The 8,323-nt window shown below is 44.4% G+C and overlaps 1 pseudogene; it reads left to right on the top strand.

Moving 5' to 3' along the window:
* LOC119309027 overlaps positions 1-8,323 on the top strand; it is a 16,595-nt pseudogene that overhangs the window by 2,907 nt on the left and 5,365 nt on the right.

The following is an 8,323-nucleotide window of genomic DNA, read 5'->3' on the forward strand; positions in this document are numbered from 1 at the left end:
GGTTCATGCGCAGCCTCACGAGGCGGGTGCGCCTATCCGGCCAATTGCTATTCTATTCGAGTCAGGCATGCTTGTGTGCTCGGCTCGGCATTCTCTGATCGTTTAATAGACCTGGGCCATGGTCGACCTCTGATAGTCGTGGTCTGCCCATCAGACTGTTTCGTGGGCGTTTAGGTCTTTACATTGAGATGGTCATGATTTACTATAAGTTTGTTGTTTCGTGCCGCACGTCAAATGCCGCACACTGGCTTGCCTCTTGCTTCGCTCTGCAGCTCCTGCTTCGGACGACCCTTTGCCCATTGCCGGTGGCAGCGAGCGCAACCTCGAGGTGGAAGTTCTCGGGCACCACGATGGATAGTCGCAGCGCCGCCGGTGCATGGAAGAGGTCCTCACCATGGACACTGGTGAGGGCGATAGGTAGCACGGTGCCGACTTGCATGGGTCGGTGACATCGGCAGGCCACCGGGGGCATCCATTGTTGCCACCATCACAACCATTGCCCCGTCACCGCCATAGACTCCAACGACTTCACCAACGTCTCCATCACCATCTTTGTCCCTTGATCAAAGTCTTCTCCATCCATAAACCTCTGAAATCCTTTGCAAACATTGATGTCTTCTGCTATGAATTACTTTCCCGTGATTTATCGTTTCTTTATTTACATGTTTGAGTTGTCATTGGACATTGTTTTTTTAATATATGTTCTTTTGATCTTTCACATGGGTTGTTCATATATGCATGTGTATTAGTACTGGTTGCCTTGTTTTTTCTTGTTCTGTTCCTTATAGCATGCAAACTTTTCTGGTTTGTACGCCTAGAGGTACTGTAGTCGTCGGTGCAGTTGGGTAGTTTGGTTTCCTACAGGAAAAAATAAACATGTATTACAAACATCATGGATAGGTTGACAAGTTTCCCAAGGTGCTATTGGGACTTCACTCCTCACTTTTCTTATATTTAACATTCCCACAAACACATACATTACACCCCCCCCCCCCTTGAACCCATATGTCTTGATGTGCATCTACTACTAAATCTACTTCGCTGTGGAGTATGATGATGTTACTTTTTTTTTATCATAACATGCCTTTCACCATGCATGTTGCCTCCTATCAACCAAAATATAGATTCACATGATCAAATTGGCTTAATGCTTCCGTGTTTTATATAGATATCGATGAGTGCAAACAGCCACAATTACATTCATGCTTTGGCAAGTGTACCAACATGGATGGATCTTTCGAGTGCACATGCCCACAAGGATACCAAGGCAAAGTCACCCAACAAAATGGTTGTGTCAAGTCCGTAAACACAGGTGGGCACCATTTCTTCTTACTTTCCCTACGATCAACATGTATATAAACTATCTTAGATCAAGCAACACAATTTTAAAACAAGTACTTCTTCCTTCTCCAAACTGTAATTTCTAGACTTGTTCTAAGTTCAACATTTTGAAGCCTAACCAATTATATATAAAATATACACCAACATCTTTAACAAAATATTAGCTTCATTAGATCAACTATGAAACATGTTGTCAAGATGTCTTTATTTGGTGTCATATATTTTGCTCTATTTTTTCCATGCTTGGTCAGACTTAAAGAAGTTTGACTCTGAAATCATAAAAATACTATCATTTTGGAAATAAAGGGAGGTGAAAAGATATTGTTCGTTCTCAATCATATTTAGCAACTCTCTCTTGTTGTCTTAAATGAAAATATATTTCTCATAGCTAGTTCTGTGTATTAGCTCATGAACCATAAAATAGAGTATATTGCATGGTAAATAAGATAAAAATTAGTTATGCAATGCAGAGAAAATTCAGATTTCTGCTAAAAAAATATAGACTATACAAATATATTATTTCAAGTGGCAACAATCCCTAAATAAATATGTTGCAACCCCAAGTCATACAAGAATAGAATGTCACCATTTTATAGAGAAGAAAAGAACACAATAATTAAGAAAGTTTTAAGATGCATAGAAGAAAAAACATTAGAATATATATACAATTAAATATGCCATGAAATATATAATTTTGACATTAGTACTAATAGATAAATAGATTCCAAAATTTGAAATAGAAGTCAACACTCTCTCTAGCTACACACACTCCTATCTGCATCCTTTCCCATGCAGTCCACCTGGGATTTTGGTAAGTGTGTAGTTAGTGGACTTGCATGGGTTAAATACTGGCCTCTCCGATTAGTTGGGTCACTAGAATTTGAAACATTTTTTGCTAAGATTTCATCTTTTCAAAATTTTAATCCAGTATAGTTAGTTGATTTTCTGTCAATTGGCTGATTCCTCTCCCCCTACCAAGACTTCAAACCTAGGTCCGACCTCATATCTCTTCCTTCAACTATTGTTGAGTTATGTCACCACATACCCTAAATACGTGTCCATCGGTCTATTTTTTTGCAGGTTTAATCATTGGCCTATCAGTTTCTAGTGGACCAACTATTCTAGTTTTGTTTCTCATCTCAAAGATAATAATTCGCAAGGTTAAGCATCAAAAGAAACAAAAGTTGAAACAAAAGTTCTTCAATCAAAATCGTGGACAGTTGTTGCAAAAATTGGTATCTCATAGGTCAGATATTGCAGAGAGGATGATCATTCCTTTAAGGGAGCTAGAAAAGGCCACGAACAAGTTTCATCCAAGTCGTAAGCTTGGTGGTGGAGGGCATGGTACTGTATACAAAGGAATTTTATCAGACTTGCATGTTGTTGCCATCAAGAGGTCAAATATTGTGGTCAAGAGTGAAATTAATGAGTTTATAAATGAAGTTTCCATACTCTCACAGATCAATCATAGAAACATTGTAAAGCTTTTTGGATGTTGTCTTGAGACAGAAGTCCCTTTATTGGCTTATGAGTTCATTTCCAATGGAACCCTATGCGATTATCTTCACAAGAAACCACTAAGATCACTACCTTGGCAAGACATATTAAGGATTGCAACGCAAATTGGCAACACACTTTCTTACCTTCACTCAGGTATTTCTGTCCCTGTAATACACAGAAATATCAAGTCCACGAATATACTTCTTGATGATGCATTGACAGCGATTGTGTCTGACTTTGGAGCTTCAAGGTACATTCCTAGAGATAAAACAACAATTACAACAAAGGTGCAGGGAACGTTAGGATATTTAGATCCTGTGTACTTTTACTGTGGCCGGCTAACGGAAAAAAGTGATGTTTATAGATTTGGGGTTATTCTTGTTGAGTTGCTTGCGAGGAAGATGCCAATTATATATAGATCCTCCACATGTGATGGGCTAGTTGCACAATTTGTTGTACTACATGCAGAAGGTAAATTGGTAGAAATACTAGATCCACATGTAATGGAGGAGGGAGGTAGCCAAGTTGAAGTTGTAGCTTCTCTAGCTATGTCGTGCACAAAGCTAAGAGCAGACACTGGTGGAAAAAGGGCCTTTGGTCGCGGTTCGCAACTGCCATTAGTCGCGGTTGCGCAACCGCGACCAAATAGGCGCGACTAAAGGCCCCCCCCCCTTTAGTCGCGGTTGCTTAAGAACCGCGACTAAAGGCCCGTCCACGTGGGCGCCAGGCGGCCGTCGGGGCGGAGGACCTTTAGTCGCGGTTCTTCTGGCCAACCGCGAGTAAAGGCCGCCGCAGGTTTAGGGTTTTAGCCCCCCCCCCTAAACCTGTTTTCTGTTTAATCTGTATTGTTTTATTTTCTTTTGTGCTTTATTTTAATTTTGAAGGAGTTTCACATATTCTACGGTACTACATACATGCATGTGAATGTACAATTTCAAACAAATTTGAAATTAGAACCAAAAAGAATTCAAGAGGAATATACAATATATATTCAATATCATCGGATGACCATATACAATTTTGAACAAGTTTCCATACATAATTTAATGCATATAAAGTTCTACGTCCTCGTAATGGTGTTCTCCTTTAGGATGGAGGACTTCCCTCCTGAACCATCCAGCTAGTTCCTCTTGAAGTGGTCGGAAGCGAGCTTCTGGACTAAGCATCATCCGGAGGTTATTCCTCTGAGCATTGGTATCACTCGGAACCCGCTCAGAGGTGTATCTCCGGATCATCTCACAGACATAGTATGCACATAGATTGGTCCCCGCTGGCTGAATATCCTCACCATTCTTAGCCTTTGACCTTTTGAATTCTAGCTCTTTTTTGAATTCACCGACCTTTGTATCTACGAGCCGTCTCCAAACCCTACGAGGCAAAGAAAAGTAAATGAACAAGAGAGTTATTAGTTACTTGATATTAGGAAATGAACGAAATAGGCCGATCGATATAGAGCGCAAATGAATGAAAATAATTACTTCTGCAGCATTCTTCTCATGCCGCCCCAAAGCTTTGGATCCTTATTCAGAGAGTCGTGGACGAGACATTCTGAGGTGTCAACTTTAATTACTAGCAGAATCCAGTGGAACCTGCGGACACGATACATGCACAGTACGTCATGCATAACTCATCGATTAGCCGGCCACATACCATGCATGGAGTAAACAAAAGAGAATGTGCTCAAGACAGACACACTCACCCAAAATGGTAAGGAAATAGAATATCACTTTTGAGTTCCTGCTTTGTAAGAAAGTGCCACAGGTCTGCCTCCATGTCGGCGGGGTGATGCTCCAACACATATCCATTAACGATGTGTGGGTCAATGAACCCAACATCATGGATGTTCCTTACTCTGCATTCCTTAATCTTCATTCTGCATGTATAATAGCGGACACAACAATATAGTTAGGACATATATATAGTGCAGGCAATATGAACGAGATGGGGTAAAAATAAATCACTTACAGAACGTAGCAACTGATGATAGATTTGTCGAGCTCGCGCAGATTGAAAAGCTGGAACAATTCACTCAGATGAATTTGTACATAGTAATGTTTGAAGTGATGCTCATATCTAACTTCCGCATAAATATATTCTTTGGCGTTTTTATTTTTTATGTAACCCTTGTACCATTTCAGCAGACCTTTCATTTGTGGAGGTAGATCCTCTTCCTGCACAGGCTCGACGAGAGGCCCATTCTTCACATATGTAATTACTACCTCCTTCACTGGCGCCTCATCAAGGCCTAATAGTTCACGAAGAGTAATACCTAAGTTGGCCGCTTGTTCTCTGGCACTCGTTACAGTCAATCCATGTGCTGCCGCAGCTGCTATGATATCGGGGTCATCCGGACCGGCGGCTTTCACTATAAGCGGGGCAATCGATTGTTTACTTTGTTCCCCGAGCTGGGCAACTCGTTTCCCGCTTTTTTTACTTTCTAATTCTGTTTTCTCGGCCTCCTCCAAGGCTTTGTTCTCCTGGTTCTCCGCCCGCTCTTTCTTCTCCTTCAACATGAGTGCCTGCCTACGAAGTTCACGTGCATAGTCATCAGGCAGATTCTTCGCGGCTTGGGACGGTGTGCTCAAAAATGACTTAGCCCACTTCTTTTGCTCATCAGAAAATACTGGCTTGGGCTCGGGCTCTCTTTTCTTCTTGCAGTCCGCCTTCCATTTCTCATGATCAGCAGCCGCGGCCGCGGCAGTTTCCTCGGCACTACGTTCCCAAGGCCTTGTGGGGAGAGGCTTCAGTGATGGCTCCGGTACCTTTGTGGTCTTAGGTACATAAGGGTCCGGGTTAATAATCCAGGACTGCTTCTGCTTCTTTGCCGGAGGTGGATTGGGGGGCGGCGTCTGATCACCCGCCGGACGAGGACTGGGGGGCGGCGTCTGATCACCCGCCGGATGTTGTGGACTGGGGGGCGTCGGCTAACGTGACGGAGGTGTAGGTGAACCGCCACCACCGTAGGGGGGTGGACTTGTTGTCCTTGGCGCCTCGCCTAGAAACTTGATAAACTTCTTTTGCCATAGAATGAAATGGCGCTTGACATCTCCAAGTCTTTTCTCCCCTTCAGGTGTAGCAATGTCAATCTCCAGGTCCTCAAGCCCTTGGACTATGTCCTCCACCGTGACACGAGCATAGCCATCTTGAATGGGGTTGTTGTGGTGGAGTGCTCCAGGTAAACATGGTAAAGCATTGCCGATGGCTACCTTCATGGACATGTTCCCGATAGGATAATACAGATGACATTCTTTCATCTCCTTTATATCGTCCACGGGGTAGCGAGGAGGCTCCGGTGCAGTAATTTCGACCACCAGAGGCTCCGGTGCAGTAATTTCGATCGTCGGTGCATCTGCACCAGTCGGTGGGGCCTCCGTGGAAGCCACACTGCTTCTCCGCTGCTGACTTCTGAGATCCGCTGGATGATCTTCATGCTGCGCCCGAGCTACATCTCTTTCGGCTACTAGTACACTCACGGTTTTCTTTATCACATCCATTTCCGATGCCAACCGCGCCACAACATCTGCTTCCCGATCCATCTTTCTCTTCCGGCTTCTGTAACCGTACAGGTCATCGTTCTGGGGGAACCCTATTTTCCACGGAATGTGCCCCATGCCTCGTACACGTCCTCCGTGTTCAGGATTCCCGAGGGATTTTGTCAGCGCGTCGTTCTCTTTGTTCAACTTGATCTTCCCCTCTTGAGCATCCCTCATTGCGTCAATAAGGGCTTGGGTGGGTTTAATTATTTTGCCCCGGTAAACACACTCCCCTGTCTCCGGGTTCAGCGTTCCCCCATGCCCGTACCACCAGCTTTTGGCCCTTGGGTCCCATCCCTCCGTACCTGGACGGATTCCTCACGCCCTCAGCTCGTTCTCCATCTTCTCCCACCTAGGCTCCCAAAGGCGATACCCTCCTGGCCCCATAATATGATTGTACTCCTTCTTAGCCGCATTTTCCTTATTTTTTTCGATATTTGAATGAACTGCTCCGATTTCTTTTGCTTCACAAATTCTGGCCAATCATGTTTCAGTTTCTCATATTGTCCTTTGAAATCCGGAGTCTTGTTCTGCTTGACAAAGTCATGGGCTAGATTTTGCTTGAATTTCTGGAATGCGTCGGCCATCTTATGAAGAGCGAACTGTTTGACTAGCCTCCTCCTCTCCTTGTTTTCCTCAATCTTGTTACCCTCCTCATCGAATTTGTTGTATTCCGGAGGTAGAACGAAATGTTCCATAAGCTTCTTGAAGCAATCTTTTTTTGTTCTCTTATCGACAAAAGTGAAACCAGCAATTCGTGCCTTCTTTGGCTTATTCCACTCCTGGACGGTGATCGAGACGTTGTCTCTAACAACGGCTCCGCATTGGTTGACAAACTTTGTGGCGTTCTTGCGGGGCTCCAGCGGCCTGCCGGTTGCACTGTCGACAACCTCGATGGTGCATGTTTCTCCTTGTTTCATCATCTTGGTTGCGCCACGCTTTGACGATGTACTCGATTGTTTCGACGATCCGGCCGAGGGCTAAAATAAGAAAGAGAGTCGCGCGCGTTAGTACACACATATTTATTCAAATCAGTTAGTTTGTATCACCAGAGGCTCAATGTATATATATACCTCGGCGCCGGAGGTGGTTGCTACTTCCATTTGAAGACCGTCGTTTATCGACGTTTGTTCGGCATCATCTTGCTGACGGCGCCCTTCATCTTCACCGTCAAGGTTCAGATAAGAAGAGATATCATCTTCTTCTTGTCCGGTCGGCACATATAGAATATCGCCGTTTATGATGCCGAACATATGTGCTTCACCGTCCGGATCATAGTTGTCCATAATCGGGTCAGCTCTATCGTCCGCCATTATGTCAGTCCTGAAAACATGTAGTAAAAACAAATTAATTAAGTGAAGAAGGGGGGCGGTGGCGGTGGCGGTGGCGAAAGGGCGGTGGCAAAAGGAGGGGGCGAGGAAGGGGTGGGAGAGGGTGTCGCGGTAGAGCGCGAGGCGGGGCGGCAGACGACGGCGTCACGGAGAGGGAGGCGAGGACAACACACATGTATAACCCTCGCCGCCCCCTCTCGATCCCAAAAAAAACACCGCGCGCATCGCCGCCCCCCTCGCCGCCCCCTTTCCATATATGCGCGGGGTCGTGTACATTTTTTTAAAGCGGGATCGTTGTACATTGACGCGCGGGGTCGTTGTATATATTGATTATCAAGTTTTACTTTTTTTGTTGTTAATTATCAAGTTTTATATACGTTTTTTTTGTTAATTATCAAATTTTACGGTTTTTTTTGTTAATTATCAAGTTTTAAGTTATTTTACCGTTTTTGTTAAACTAATTAACTAGTTAAAATTAAAAAGAACAAAAAAAGAAAAAAAAAGAAAAAATTCCGGTGGCCAGCGGCGCCCCTCTCTCTCCACGATCTCGCTCTCTGTCTGAGACCGGTGGCCCGTGCGCGTGCGGCAGTACCGAGGCCGGCCGGCGGCGTTGAGGGC

Source organism: Triticum dicoccoides, chromosome 5B (assembly GCF_002162155.2).
Source record: "Triticum dicoccoides isolate Atlit2015 ecotype Zavitan chromosome 5B, WEW_v2.0, whole genome shotgun sequence".
NCBI classification, from domain to species: domain Eukaryota; kingdom Viridiplantae; phylum Streptophyta; class Magnoliopsida; order Poales; family Poaceae; genus Triticum; species Triticum dicoccoides.